Genomic DNA, 16,385 nt, shown 5'->3' with positions numbered 1-16,385 from the left:
TAACTAAATGACTGAGATAGGATAAAGAGGAAAGGCTGACAACCACCTATTATTGTGCAATGGGGAACAGATCATTAATTTACAAAGAGAGTGGTGACATTTTCTAAAATTGTATAGCCCTATTCTTAAAAGTTTTTCAGTGTAACTAATTAGTTGCTAAAACAGAGTTGATTCTAAGACCCAGTATGAATGCATTTGAAAAGGCAATGCATTGTCCCTAAATTGGTAGGGTTTGTAATACATCTTGATGACTGCTACAAAATAATGTTAAAAAATGGGACTATTAGGCCAAAATGGCTGTTCTTTAGTTTGTAGTTATTGAAGGAATTATGTTCCATGGCAATGTGCTCTAAAGTCCTGCAGATACATGTGAAGTGCCCTAAAGACATGTCCTGCTTTCTGTTTTTGATAACATTGAGGTTTTAATACAAAGAAAGCACTTGCTCAAAGGCTTCCTCTCCTCCCAGTGTATTAGGACTCCAAAGATCTGCTGTTACTTTAGATTATCATTTGTAGTTTTTGTTTTTAAATTAATTTTAATGTTCAAAACAGGACAAGTTTGAAATGAATCAGTAATAAAATGTAAAAAATATTGTTTTTAAATAAACCCATTCGAAAAAGCTGAGATGTAAAAAAAAATGTGTAGCTCAATCAATATATTTATCTAAATGATGTATTATTCATAATTCATAACACAAAGTGCTGGATCATTTGATGTATACAATGTTCCAGGTTTTTTTAAAAAATGTGTACAAGCTATTAAAACATGAAATATTGAAGCCTGTCAATAATAGCAGCCATGTTTTGCAATTAGGAGAATTTAAAAGCATTTTGAACTGATTTATCATTACAAAATAATCTTCTTATAGAAAATATTTTATTTAAACATATAAATAATATTTTTTGATTTTCATTTTGAAATTTTCATTTCATTTGGACATTTTCCTTTTAGCTGGCTAGTTCTAGCCAAACAGTATATTAATGTAATATATTTGGTAAAAAGATCAGTATTGTTATGTGCTTTAAAATGGAATTAGTCTAAATTTTAAAAACGGTGATGTTATGTTTTTTATGCTGCAAGTTTTACCAATACATATTCAATCACATTGATGTATCTAACGTAAGTATAAAGAAGATAGAGATTTTTATTTTTTTTATCATGAATTAAATTTGGCAATAAAGGACCAATTGCATTCAGAACATTGTGTGAAGGGATTTAGGACATTCAATTGACACATTTCATTTTAAAATTGTCTCTATATAGAGTCTGCCCTTCGTATCTGCAGGTCCTGTATCTGAAGATTGAAAATATTTGAAAACAAACAATAAAACAATGCAACAATAAAATAAATACAAATAAGTTCAGGACAATGATGATTTACATAGTATATACATTGCATTAGGTATTATAGGTAATCTAGAGATGATTTAAAGTATATGGGAGGACATGCAAAGGTTATATGTAAATACTATGCCATTTTTATATTAATATAAGAGTCTTGAGCATTTATGGATTGCGGTATCTTCAGGGGTCCTGGAACCAATTCCCCTCAGATACTGAAAAATGACTGTATTTTACTTTTTAGTAGCATTAAAAACAAATTGTGCTTTACTTAGTTTATGTTTGTCTAGCTCTCCCTCTTCAAAAATAAGTCTCCGAATTTTTAAACTAAATTAGACATCAGTTAATATAGGGCTAAAAATCATTTTTTTAAATAAAATTAAGCTTGGCACAAAAGTGGCTAGAGGTAGTGTTTTTTTAAATAAACTTTTAATTTTAGATTAGTTTTAAATTTACAGAAGAATTGTAAAGATTGTACAGAGAGTTCCCACATACCCTGTACCCAGTTTCTTGTATTGTTAGCATCTTACAATTAGTGAATCAATTTGTCACAACTAATGAACCAATATTGATACACTATTATTAATTAAAGTTTATAACTTTATTCAGACCTTATTTTCCCCTAATGCTCTTTTTCCATTCTAGCATGTAGGATACCACATTACATTTAGTCCTCAGGTCTCCTCTTGACTGTGACATTTTCTTTTTTTGCTTTTGATGATCTTGACAGTTTTGAGAAGTACTGGTCAGATATTTGTAGAATGTCCCTCAACTAGGGGTTTCCAGTGTTTTTTTTTTTTCCACAATTAAATTGGGGTTGTATGTTTTTGAAAGGAAGACCGCAGAGATAAAATGCCTTTTCATTACATCATATCAAGGGTACATACTATCATTATGACTTATTACTGTTGAGGTTGACCTTGATCACTTAGCTCAGATAGCGTTTGTAGGTTTTTCCATTGTAAAGGTACTTTGTTTTTCTTTCTTTCTATGTTGTACTCTTTGTAAGTCTTTGGAAGGCAGTCACTATGTGCAAAATTATTTGTAATTCTTCTGCACAAGAGATTTGACTTTTCTCCCCTATTTATTTGTTTAATCACTTATTTATATGAATAGAGACTCATAAATGCTTATTTTATACTTTAGGTTATAATCCAGTAGTACTATAATATTTATTTTATTGCTTAAAATTTTCCAGCTTTGGCCATTGGGAGCTCTTTCAGTTCGCTCCCGACATTTGTAGATTTTTTTGTCTGCACTTCCTTACTTTCTTGCACTAGAAGATGTTCCAGGCTCATCTTGTATATTCCCTGTCCCAATCCTAGAATCAACCATTTCTCCTAGGAGTGGTTAGGGGAATTTTTGATCTTCTCAATCTTGAACAAGTGCTGGAGGTGGCTAAGAAAAAGGGTCAGATAAACTCTCTCAGTTTCATTTTCTTGTTGGTGCCCTAAATTTTCCATCATCCTGATAATGCGCATAAGCCTTATTCTCTTGCCATACATATATGTTCCATACTCTAATAATATCTAGGAAGAAAAGAACAAAAAGCCTCAGTTGTCTATAGCCACACACATTGCCATGCATAGATTTAGAAATGTATTGTGTAACTCTCAAACATACACGTCTTATCTGCAACCTGCCCCACTACCCTGCATTCCAACACACTAATCATCAGTTCCTGAATCACTGTGGGCTCATTTTATTTTCCTCAGAGAGGGTTCTGGGGTCAAATAAATTTGGGAAAGATGAGGTTAAATAAAGATGAACAAATGTGTTTATTGCAGGTCCTTTCAGAGCCTATAATTTGTTAATTTGTTCTATGAATCCATAAGAGAAGATATTATATAGAAAGTTTACCAGTCTGTTTTAATTAAAGGGGCCTTTTGGTTCTGAAACTAATATTCCATAAAATATATTCTTGCTGTTATAGCAGTAGGAGGCCTAAATTTGTAGTCAGTCCCTCACTGGACCATTAACTAGCTTCATGATCACAAGCAAAGCACTTAATATCTAGAAGTCTCTGATTTTTTATTCATAAAGTAGACATAGGAGTCTCTCTCAGGGATTTTGTGAAGAGTAAAAATGAGCAAAACCAAAGTCCGTAAGAATTCTTTCGAAATGCTCAATATAGTGCAAATTTTATAAGCCCTGTAAAAGTGGAGACCATGCTTTTGTTTTGCTAACAATTGTATCTCTAGTATCTAGCATATTTTTTCAACATTAGTCTTCAATATTCAATAAACATTTATTGAGCAATTATATTATTATTACTTACATCCTTTCTATTTCTCTTCAAGTGTTATACAGCAGCTTATGACATTTTAGAAGCTGCTTTTTTGAGATTAGAAGTGTATGTAACAAAATGCAGGCAGAAACATACAGTTGAATTGGCTATATATATGCAAAAAAAGCGCCCAAAACTTTTGATAACATCCTTTGTTTTGCTGAGCATGTGCTCCCAGCCAATGGCTGGCTGTGTTCTGATTAGTTTTCATTGCTTTAAGCTGACCATATTTTCCTTTGAAATAAGGACACTGGAGCTTTCACCTTGACACTGTGGTGATGCAAAATTCCTACTGCAGAGTCACTGAGCGGGTGCTAGAAGAGGAACACCTGTGAGCACAGACTGTCAGAAGGCCCTTGGAACCCTAGAGTGTTGAGGCTACAGCTGCTGGGTTGAGAAGCAGTTGGACGTGCTTTGTCACTCCTGCTTGTGCAACCACAGGAGACCCAGTAAAGGATTTTTCACTTTATTTGGTTGTATAATTTGTGTTGATTAACAGGAGTTATGGGAAGAATCCCTTTTATAAAACCAAAGACAGGTTGTAGCTTTGATGAGGGTGGCAGGGCATGCCCTGTTAAGCAATATATTTTAGTGAGAATTAGTAGTGTGAAGATAATATAGGGACCTCACATCTTCCATTTTGCCTAATTATACAATAAACAATATATTCTGTACATATTCCCTGAGGTAAACTTTTTAGGTTCCAGCTTCTCTTTTCAGAGAATCAACTGGAGCAGGTTTCATATTAGGTTATTAAGTATGAAATGTCCGATTTTCTTAAGTACTAAGTTTGACAGTTTATATCTCTGACATTTCACTTCAACATTTCTTGTTTTATCTTTATTGTTGAAGGTACATCCTCAGTCTGTCAAACACACATCTTGGCTTGTGATTAATCCTTCAATTTTTTTAGAGCAATTTTTGTGAAACCATATATAAGTAAAAGATTCATGTTATTTTCGAATATGAGTTGTTGAACCAATGCAGTGCAGACAGGCCAAAATATCAATGAAATGTTTGGGAAAGATGCAGCTAATGAATGCACAGTATGTCGATGGTTTGAGAAGTTCTGTTCTGGTGATTTTCATCTTGAAAAATGAACCATGTGGGTGACCTAACACCAAAGTGGATAATGATAAACTGAAAGCTATAGTGGAAGCAAATCCATCTCAACCTACATGTGACTTAGCAGCAAGGTTTGACGTTACTATTCCAACAATATTAGACCATTTGAAACAAATCCACAAGGTAAAGAAGCTGGATAGATGAAATTGTCTCAAAGCTTGCCTTTCTTTGCTGTCACGACATACAGGCGAACCATTTCTACACCGTATTGTTACGTGTGATAAAAATTTTATTATTTTTGATAATCACAAGCATTCGACACAATGGTTGGATAAAGATCAAGTGCCAAAACACAATACAAAACCTAATATTCACCAACAGAAGCTAATATTGTCTGTTTGGTGGTCCGGCACTGGTATTATCCACTACAGCTTCATGAAACCTGGTCAATTGATTACAGTGGATGTCCACTGCAACCACGTGGACGAAATGATGATGATGCTTGCCATTAAGCAGATGAGATTGGTCGAGAGACAGGCCAATCCTCTTGCAAGACAATGCTCGACCACATGTTGCACAAACAGCGATGCTCAAACTACAGAAGCTGGACTTGAAAACTCTCTGTCATCCACCATATTCGCCAGACCTTTCACCAACTGAGCCACTTCTTGCAAGGAAAAATATTCAGTTCTCAACAAGCTGTGGAAAATGCCTCTTGTGATTTAATCGCCACTTGCTCTCTAGGCTTCTTTGCTGCTGGCATAAACAAGCTACCATTAAGATAGCAAAACTGTGTCGATAGTTTAGGCATGTACTTCAATTAATTGTATTGCTTCTTGTTTGAGATATAATAAACTACACTTTTGATTCAAAATTGGACATTTCATATTTAATATTTGAATTTGGGAACTTGTCACCCTCCATAGAAATGCTAGGTTAATATTTGAAGTCTAGGAAAAACTCATTCAGCTTTGGAAACTGTAAAAATATTTCAATCAGATTGTGGGCTTTGGGATTATTTAGTGAGACATCAGGCAAGATCAGTTTAAGGGTCTTTCTTTTCTTAATATTTAAATAATGATCATACATACTAGGATATCTTTGTACATCATGTAATTCATGGATGCTAGGAAACAGAAATATTTTAGTTTTAAAAAAAGCTATTTGGGATAATGATATCCTAGCATCTCCACAGGTGTTGATCAGAGTTAGAAATTCTCTAATGATAGTTTGTTTTGTAGTATTGCTCTTATTCACATTATGAAATAGTTAGCAATTCTCTCTCCCTCTTTTCTCTTGCTCAAAAAATGAAGTACAGAATTTAAGACTTGTATAAAATATGTGCATGCTTTGGGGAAGGGGGGGCTTAATATTGGATTATATAGGGCAATGACTGCATTGTGTGATGGGTTCATTATTCTTTTTCCCCCCTGAAACTACTGCTTTCTTTCAGAAGCTAGATTGCCCATTAAGAGTATCAACTGATATTTTCACTAAATTATTCACTGCAGGTTTTAACCAAATATATTCTTTATTTAATTGAAATGAATAGATGATGGGACAAGACACTCTCTCATGTATGTTCTTAAAAATTTTGCAACTTTCCTAGGTAAAATACAACGATCTTCTTTTAAATGAGCATCTATAAGAAGGAATTTTAGGCAAACATTTCAACCTTAATCCAGTAATTACATTTAGGAGTCTTTCCTTGTACTTTGCAAGTCTATTGACTTTACTGAATCTGTAGCAGCACAGCTAAATTTCAGCAACTGCAAAAATAATTATTGAATTTAAATTGAAATGTTGTAAACAAGTGAAGTTATTATTCATTTTGTACCACATTACACATGTGAATGGATATGTTGAATGATAAATTAGGCATTAATTGCTTTAATCTGTAAATGAACATGTTAGCAAACGGCTTGCATTTGTAATTAGTATTTATGGATATAGAAGAGTGCCTCTTTTAAAATAGTGACAGAAAATTGATCAGTTTAGGTTGTCATAGCAACCAAAAGTTCCATTGCTTCTGTTGGGTTTAGCACATTATGCTATATACCCATGTTTAGAAATATACTTATGAACTGTAAAGATAAACTACTCAGTAATGTAAAAGAGGTGGGATACTGAAATGCTAAACTGACAAAGTCCAAATGAATGCTTGAATACTCAATAACAAGCTTAAGTGTTCTATGGTTGTCATGACATTTCTTTTACAAAGCAAATGATGTCTGGAAAAAATCTTAAAACTAGACAAAAATGCAAATCCCTTTATGACAGCATGTGCCTGTCACATTCATAATAACAGACAATAATTGATTTATGAGATGACACCATGGCAACAAAGTCTCTCTTCATTGGCACCCCTTGGTTACTTTTATATTGGGGCTTGCAGTTGCCTGTGAAAACTTTCCATCATGACTTACAAGAAGGTCTACTCGTATCTTAATCCATTAGATCTCATTTAATACAGGGTGGAAGTGTTTTTGAGATTTTCAGAAACATCTGACAAAGTGAAAGCTAGCAATGTCTTTGGTAAAAAAATCTCTGCTAAACTAGTAAGCACGTTCAGTAGCTGAAAATGGACAGATTTGTTTCTGTCACTTAACCTTTCAAAGAAAATCTGTAATGCTTCTCTTAAGTTTGTGTACAAGCTGTTAGGTTTTTTAAAGTTACAGTGTCTGATAATATAGGAGGTCGGAAAAGGAGAGGGGAAATACGGTACACCTTGACTTGCTTTGAACTCCTAAGAAATATGATTTTTAAAATTTGATTTTAATGTTGAAGTCTTTATAAAAGTGGAATAAATATGTAATTGGATATTCTAGATTGGCTTTAGTGTATTTGGCACGCTGAGGAGTAATATGTTACAATTTCTTAGAGGTGATCCTCTATCAGTTTTTCTATTGTAGATTATTTAAAATATTGGAAATATAGTGAACCCTCTTCCTGTTTTGGTTTTATAGTCAGTTTATCAAAAAGTGAAATTCTTTAAATTTGAACCTTTAGAAAGGTTTCTAGATTATTAAGCCACTTATTTGAAGCAAAAGGCTAGACAAGATGATCATTTTGAGGTCCTTACCAATGGAATTGGATTATAATTATAAGGAGTTTTAGAAACATAAACAACTGCAGATACTGAATGTAAAATACTGAAACTACCAGATATAAATGCCATGAATGTAACATAAATATGTTTATCAAAGTTAATCTAGTTTTTATACAAGAGGTTTTAAAAAATATGCATATAATAAGGCTTTTTCCAAGCACATATCTAACTTAAGCTTTAGTGAGGATAAAAATACATAGTACTCATTTCCTTCAGAAGATCAGATGAGATCCTTAGGATCTATGTTCATACTTTGTATTTATACCTTTTTTCTACAATGCAGTGGAAGGGATATAAAATCCTTACTTTAGGAGCCCTGACTATGCTGAGTCAGTGATTGTTTTTTTTATTTCAGCTTATTAGGGGGGATACAAAAGTTCAGGTTACATACGTTGCCCGTGTACCGCCTGTCCCCTCAAGTCAAAGCTCCAGGCGTGACCGTTCCCCAGACAGTGCGCATGGCACTCATCATGTAGGTATATACTCATCCCCTCCTCGCATCCCCCCCTCCCCAAGTCAGCACCTTCAAGCGTGACCATTCCCCAGATGGTGCGCAACGCACTCATCATGTAGGCATACACCCATCCCCTCCCCCCACCCCCCACCTCAGTCTGATATCCGATTGGTATCATTACCAGATGTGAATTTAGGTGATGACCAGGGAAACCAATTTTCTGGTGAGTACATGTGATGCTTGTTTTTCCATTATTGGGATACTTCACTTAATAGAATGGGTTCCAACTCTCTCCAGGAGAACCATAGAGATGTTGTATCTCCATTATTTCTTATAGCTGAGTAATACTCCATGGTATACATATACCACAGTTTACTAATCCATTCATGAATTGATGGGCATTTGGGTTGTTTCCACATCTTTGCAATTGTGAATTGTGCTGCTATAAACATTCGGATGCAGGTGCCTGTTTTATAGAATAACTTTGGTTCCTTGCGGTAGATAACCAATAATGGGATTGCTGGATCGAATGGTAGGTCTACTTGAATCTGTTTAAGATATCTCCATAATGCTTTCCACAGGGGTTGCACTAGTCTGCAGTCCCACCAGCAGTGTATGAGTGTTCCTGTCTCTCCACATCGAAGCCAACATGTGTTGTTTTGGGACTTTTTGATAAAGGCCATTCTCACTGGAGTTAAGTGATATCTCATTGTGGTTTTGATTTGCATTTATCTGATGATTAGGGATATTGTGCATTTTTTCATATGTTTGTTAGCCATTCTTATATCTTCTTTTGAAAAAGTTCTATTCATGTCGTTTGCCCACTTTTTGATAGGGTTGTTTGATTTTTTCTTGCTGATTTTCCTGAGTTATAAATTGATTCTTGTTATCAGTCCTTTATCTGATGTGTAGTATGCGAAAATTTTTTCCCACTCTGTAGGTGGTCTGTTTATTCTTGTGACTGTTTCTTTGGCTGTGCAGAAGCTTTTTAATTTGATCAGGTCCCATTCATTTATTTTTGTTGTTGCTGATTGCCTTAGGGGTCTTCTTCGTAAATTCTTTGCCTAGGCCAATGTCTGTAAGAGTCTTTCCTACATTTTCTTCTAGAATTCTAATCGTTGCACACCTAAGGTTTAAGTCTGTTATCCACTGTGATTTGATTTTTGTGAGAGGTGAAAGCTGTGCGTCCTGTTTCAGTCTTCTACATGTGGCTATCCAATTTTCCCAGCACCAATTATTGAATAGGGATTCTTGTCCCCAGAGTATGTTTTTGCCTGCTTTGTCAAAGATTAGGTGTCTATATAAGGATGGTTTTATATTTGGATTTTCTGTTGTGTTCCACTGGTCTGTGTCCCTGCACTTGTGCCAATATCAGGCAGTTTTAAGAACCACAGCCTTGTAATAGAGTTTGAAGTCTGGCAAATTAATACATCCCATTTTGTTTTTATTGCTTAAAATTTCTTTTGCTATATGGGGTCTTCTCTGATCCCATACAAAGTGTATAATTATTTTATCTACATCTGTGAAAAATGATGTTGGTAATTTAATAGGGATTGCATTCAATCTGTAGATCACTTTGGGTAGTATAGACATTTTAACAATGTGGATTCTTCCGATCCACGAGCATGGTATGGTTTTCCACCTATTTACAAGTTCTGCTATTTCCTTCCTCAGTGTTTCATAGTTCTCCCTATAGAGGTCCTTTACCTCTTTAGTTAAATATATTCCTAGATATTTTATTTTCTTTGTTGCTATTTTGAAGGGCATTGAGTCTTTAATTTGGTTCTCCGATTGACTGTTATTGGCATATATGAATGCATCTGATTTGTGTATATTGATTTTGTAACCTGAGACTTTGCTATATTCGTTAATCAATTCTAGGAGTCTCTTGGTTGAATCCTTGGGGTTTTCCAGATATAACATCATATCATCAGCAAAGAGTGAGAGTTTGATCTCTTCTTTCCCTATTTGGACTCCTTTGATTCTGCTCTCTTGCCTGATAGCTCTCGCAAGGTCTTCCAATAGTCTGTTGAAAAGTAATGGGGACAGTGGGCAGCCCTGTCTGGTTCCAGTTCTAAGTGGGAATGCTTTCAATTTTTCCCCATTCAGTATGATGTTGGCTGTGGGTTTGTCATATATGGCTTGTATCATTTTTAGGTAGGTTCCATCTATGCCTATTTTGTTAAGCGTTCTTATCATAAAAGGGTGTTGAATTTTGTCAAATGCTTTTTCTACATCTATTGAGAGGATCATACGGTCTTTATTTTTGCGTCTATATATGTGGTGAATTACATTTATAGATTTATGTATGTTGAACCACCCCTGCATCTCTGGGATGAAGCCCACTTGGTCGTGATGGATTATTTTTTTGATAAGCACTTGGATTCGATTTGCTAGGATTTTATTGAGAATTTTTGCATCTATATTCATAAGAGAGATTTGTACATAGTTCTCTATTTTTGTTGCATGTGTTCCTGGTTTTGGTATCAATGTTATGTTGGCTTGGTAAAACGTGTTGGGGAGAATTATATCCTTCTCGATATTGGAGAATAGTTTATGTAGGATGGGCACCAGTTCTTCTTTGTAGGTGTGGTAAAATTCGGGTGTGAACCCATCTGGACCAGGGCTTTTCTTTTTGGGAAGGTTTTTTATTGCTGTTTTGATTTCAGTTCTTGATATTGGTCTATTCAGAAACTCTATTTCTTCCTGGTTGAGCCTGGGAAGGCTATGTGTTTCTAAAAATTTGTCCGTTTCCTCCATATTCTCCAGTTTGTGTGCATAAAGATTTCTGTAGAATTCATAGATGATATCGTGTATCTCTGTGGCATTGGTTGTGATTTCTCCTTTCATGTTCCTAATGGAGGTTATTAGAGATTTTTCCTTTCTGCTCTTGGTTACTCTAGCCAGAGGTGTGTCTATTTTGTTTATCTTTTCAAAGATCCAACTTTTTATTTTATTTATTTCCCTCATGGTTTTTTTGTTGTCCTTTTCATTTAATTCTGATTTGATCTTAGTAATTTCTCGCCTTCTGCTGGGTTTGGGGTCAGTCTGTTCTTCTTCCTCCAGCTCTTTGAGTTTATTCGTTAGGTTGTCTATTTGCAAGTTTTCTGTCTTTTTGATATAGGTATTTATGGATATGAATTTTCCTCTCAGGACTGCTTTAGCTGTGTCCCATAGATTTTGATAAGTTGTCTCCATTGTCGTTTAATTCAAAGAAAGTTTTGATTTCCATCTTGATTCCTTCCTTTATAGAATAATTGTTCAGGAGAAAGTTGTTTAGCTTCCATGACTTTGAGTAGGAATGAGAATTTCTGTTAGCGTTAATTTCTACTTTTATTCCGCTGTGATCTGAGAAGATGCATGGTATAATTTCTATTTTTTTAAATTTTTTAAGACATGCTTTATGGCCTACGATATGGTCAATCTTAGAGAACGTCCCGTGAGCTGATGAGAAGAATATATATTCTGTGGACTTTGGGTGGAATGTCCTGTAGATGTCAGTCAGGCCCATTTGTTCTAGGATTCTATTTAAGTCCGTTATTTCTTTGTTTATTTTCTGTTTGGAGGATCTGTCCTGTACTGTCAGTGGGGTGTTAAAGTCTCCAGCTATTACAGTATTGTTATCTATCATTTGGTTCACCTCAAGTAGGGTTTGCTTTATGAATCTGGGTGCACCTACGTTGGGTGCATATATATTAAGTATAGTCATGTCTTCTTGTTGAATTGTGCCTTTCACCATTATATAGTAACCATCTTTGTCTTTTATTACTTTTGTTGGTTTAAAAACTAAGTTATTGGAAATTAAGACTGCCACGCTAGCTTTCTTTTGGCTACCATTTGCTTGAAATATCGATTTCCATCCTTTTATTTTTAGTCTAAATGCATCTTTGCAGGTTAGGTGAGTTTTCTGAAGATAGCAGATACTTGGTTTGTGTTTTTTTATCCATTGGGTCAGTCTATGTCTCTTGAGTGGGGATTTCAAGCCATTCATATTTATTGAGAGAACTGATAAGTGGGACAGATTTCTGTTCAGCTTGTTGGGTAGAACTTCACTGCTATGTTTTCTCTCTTGAGCCATTGTGGTAGCTGGGATTTGATCTCTAGCTCTTGAGTAGTTTTACATTTGTCGGTCTTTCTTGTGCTGATCCATGTGCAACTCTCTTTTTAGTACTTCTTGGAGGGCTGGTCTTGTCTTGGTGAATTCCCTCAGTCCTTGTTTATCTGAGAATGTCTTAATTTCTCCTTCTTATAGAAAACTTAGCTTAGCTGGGTACAAGATTCTAGGCTGGGCATTATTCTGTTTTAGAAGAGTGAGAATGAGGGCCCAACCTCTTCTTGCTTGTAAGGTTTCAGTTGAGAAATCTGGCATAATTCTAATGGGCTTTCCTTTGCATGTTACTTGTTTCTTTCTCCTTACAGCTCGAAGAAGGGACTCTTCAGTGGATATTTTGGTCAGTCTGATGACTAGGTGGTGTGGTGTTTCCCTATTTGCTATCAATCTTTCAAGGGTCCTTTGAAATTCTTGAACCTGTATATCTAGAGTTTTAGCAAGGCCTGGAACATTTTCCTCAATTATGCCTTCAAATAGGTTATCCAGCCCTTGTTTATTATCTTTTTTACCCTCAGGAATGCTAATGACTCTCACGTTAGGTTTCTTCACATAATCCCACATTTCTTGAAGACTCTGATCATTTCTCTTATTTCTTTGCTCTATCTCTGTGACTGACTTATTTAATTGGAAAGAGTTATCTTCAATCTCTGAGATTCTTTCCTCTGTTTGATCTACCCTACTCTTGAGACTTTCCACAGTGTTTGTAGCTCTCTGAATAAATTCTTCATTTCTAGAAGTTCAGTTTGGTTTTTCTTCAATATTTCAATTTCTTTAGTGAATTTTTCTTCCAAATCCTGTATTTTTTTGTGGTTTCTTTGTGTTGGTTATCCATTATTTCTTGTATATTATTCAGATTGTTTATAATCCATAATTGAAATTCTTCCTGTAACATGTTGGTATTTTGAGTCTGGTTTGTGTCAATTGGTTGAGAGGTGGTATTTCTCTTTGGGGATGAGATTTCCGTTTGATTCTTTGTGCTCCCTGTGTTTTTTCGCTGGGCCTTTCCCATCTAGATCTATTGTTAGATCTTTTCTTATAGTTGTAGTCTGGTTAACAGCATACTTTGTACTCTGTTCTTAGGCTGTGAAACAATCTAGATATGTTGCTTCTTTTGTCAAGAGGGGGAGACTGTTGTGTATTGTTTAGAGTTTTTTCTACCTTAGTTAGGGGACTACTTCTGGTGGGTCCAGCCCTAGAGGATTGGAGTGACCCAAGACTGCTTTGGCGAGTTAAGTCACTGTGTTGTGGTGTGTCAGTAAGCAGGCAGGATCCACACTAGTTGCAGGCAGAAATTCTCTCTGTTTTTGTTTGTTGTTTCTTTCCCCCCCCTTTGGCTCCTCCTCTATAGGGGTGGTTTCTGTCTCTTTCCACAGGACAGACACTGGCTACGGGGAGTGGGCGGTGCCCTCGCTCGCTTAGTGCCCCAGCTGCTGCAGCTCCCATGGGCAAAAGTCTGCCCTGGCCCAATGTCCCCAGGGACCAGGCTCCACACTCTCACGTCTGGAGAAGTACTCAGTGTTTACACAAGGGCGGGGCCCTTATAGAGGGTCCACGGACCAGGGGAGGGAGCTGCCCAGGGAGCTGCTCAGCACCCTATGGCTCCACAGCGGCTAGGCTGTGGTCCCCAAGATGGCAACCATGCGTCCGCAGATCGCTGATGCTGGGGGTGACTGCTCAGGGTCCGGCAGGCACCGGAGCTGGGGGCCTAGCGAGCTCTGAAGCCCACCGTGGCTCCCCAGCTAGAAGGCCACCAAAAAAAAAAACAAAACAAAACAAAACAAAACACCAAAGCAAAGCAAAGCAAAGGGGAAAAATAATAATAATAAAAATAAAAATAAAGAAAGAAAGAAAAAAAGAAAAAACAAAACAAAAACAAAACAATAAAGTCTGTGATTCAGCACTCCTATGCTGCTTTTCGCCTTAGCGCAGCTCCGTCCCTCCTCGCCAAGCGCAGTCTGGGCTGAAATCCCCCGGGTCTAAGCTGTTTTCCCGAAAATGTCTCCTGTCCGCAGAGCCCCACATCTCCCGCAGTGATTCTACACCGGCTTCAGGCAGGTCTCTAATTAAGTGGGTGTGGAGGTCAGTGGGGAGAACAAACTGCTTTCCTAAGAGGCTGTCCCCACCCCACTCAATGGTGAGGCGGGTGCAGCCGTCCGGCACTCCGCTGTCTATTGTCTGTCCTGCACTCTCCAGAATTTCGTGATCCTATTTCCCGTTCACCTCAGACTTTTCTTGCTCTGTGTGTCCCACGTTGATTCTCCATGGATTAACACTGCTGTTCTTGTGGGGGAGCAGTCCTCTAGCATTGTGGTAGGTCGAGATCCATACCCTCCTCTCCGGGAGCACGAATCCAGACCTTCACCACCACTCCGCCATCACTGCTCCCCCTGAGTCAGTGATTTTGTTCCCAATTAACAGTTAAGTAAATGGAGTCTACCATTCAATGTAAGAATGACTTATCTCAGTTTATATATGAAAATAAGTTAATTTTAATTCTAAATATTCTTTTAGATGGTGGATAAATCATACAATAGAACATGGTTCTTTTTTTTTGCACTAGACACTAATATTTTATTTTTTTTTTATTTTCTCCATTGAGGAAAACATGTCTCCAACATTTTGCTATAACAGGTGTTTCAGTTATTAATTTTCTATTTCTTTTCTATCCTCTTTTATAATAGATTTCTAAGAGAAGAAATGCTTAGTTGAAGGATACAAACATTATACATTTTGATTAGGTAATGCTTGATTCTGAATTTAATTAAAATGATACCTATTCTTGGCCAAGATTTTACACTGTGATCCAGAAAATATACAAGATGTAAGACATTCTGTTTTCTAGAAGTTTATACTTTAGTTGACAAAGACATCAACTATAAGCGTGAATCAACCTGAAAATAAACTCAAAGTACTAAATTAAGAAAGTGTGATATTGTATTATATATAGACCACAGGCATAAGAATTGAAGTCATTTATGGTAAGGGGAAATGCCTGAAATGGTTTTGTAGAGAATAATAAGTCAGGAAGTAAGAATATTTAAATCCAGAACTTAACTGAATTTGAGAGATTTGAATTGTCAGCAAAGTGTTACTCTAGGTTTTGAGAACCCATGTGAACAAAGGCAGATAGGTATAAATAATTATGGCATATGATAAGAATATTGAAGAACTCTGTCCCACTTACTGAAGTGGTAGCACTGGGGAATAGTAAGAACAACACCTATGTATTGCATACTCACCTGATTTGCTTTTCTGTCTCCATTCTTTTTTTTTTTTTTTTTCTTGAGACAGAGTCTTGCTTTGTTGCCCGGGCTAGAGTGAGTGCCGTGGCGTCAGCCTAGCTCACAGCAACCTCAAACTCCTGGGCTTAAGCGATCCTACTGCCTCAGCCTCCCGAGTAGCTGGGACTACAGGCATGCGCCACCATGCCCGGCTAATTTTTTGTATATACATATTTTAGTTGTCCATATAATTTCTTTCTATTTTTAGTAGAGACGGGGTCTCGCTCTTGCTCAGTCTGGTCTCGAACTCCTGACCTCGAGTGATCCACCCGCCTCGGCCTCCCAGAGTGCTAGGATTACAGGCGTGAGCCACCGCGCCCGGCCCTGTCTCCATTCTTGACTGATCTTGAGAATTAGTTCCTCTTCCACACTGCTACACACCACTATCCCTCTTGCTCTTGGAATAAAATTCAAATATTTTAACGTGGCTTTCAAGGACCTGTACCAGTAGTTTTCAACCAGAGGTGACTTTGCTCCCACAGGACATTTGGCAATGTTTGGAGACATTTTTGATTATCACACTGGGTGGTTGTGGTGCTACCGACATCTAGCAAGTAGCAGCCAGGAAAGCTGCTAAACATCTTATAATGCAAAGGGCAGTTCCCCTAAAACAAAGAACCGTCCAGCCTAAGATGTCAACAGTGCTGAGGCTGAGAAATGATAAATGCTACCCTGTATGATCAAATCCCTTCCCACCTGTTATTCTAATCTTAAGCTATTTTCTCCCTTACTCACT

General features: G+C 36.6%; 1 protein-coding gene across 2 annotated transcripts in view; it reads left to right on the top strand.

Annotated features, from left to right (window-relative positions):
• DACH2 (dachshund family transcription factor 2) overlaps window positions 1-16,385 on the top strand; it is a 638,422-nt gene that overhangs the window by 178,204 nt on the left and 443,833 nt on the right. The gene's annotated exons all lie outside the window — the stretch shown is intronic.

The sequence above is a fragment of the Eulemur rufifrons genome, chromosome 30 (assembly GCF_041146395.1).
Source record: "Eulemur rufifrons isolate Redbay chromosome 30, OSU_ERuf_1, whole genome shotgun sequence".
Classification (NCBI taxonomy): domain Eukaryota; kingdom Metazoa; phylum Chordata; class Mammalia; order Primates; family Lemuridae; genus Eulemur; species Eulemur rufifrons.
The sequence above is the reverse complement of the archived record's forward strand: the minus strand, read 5'-3'. Positions and strand labels throughout refer to the sequence as shown.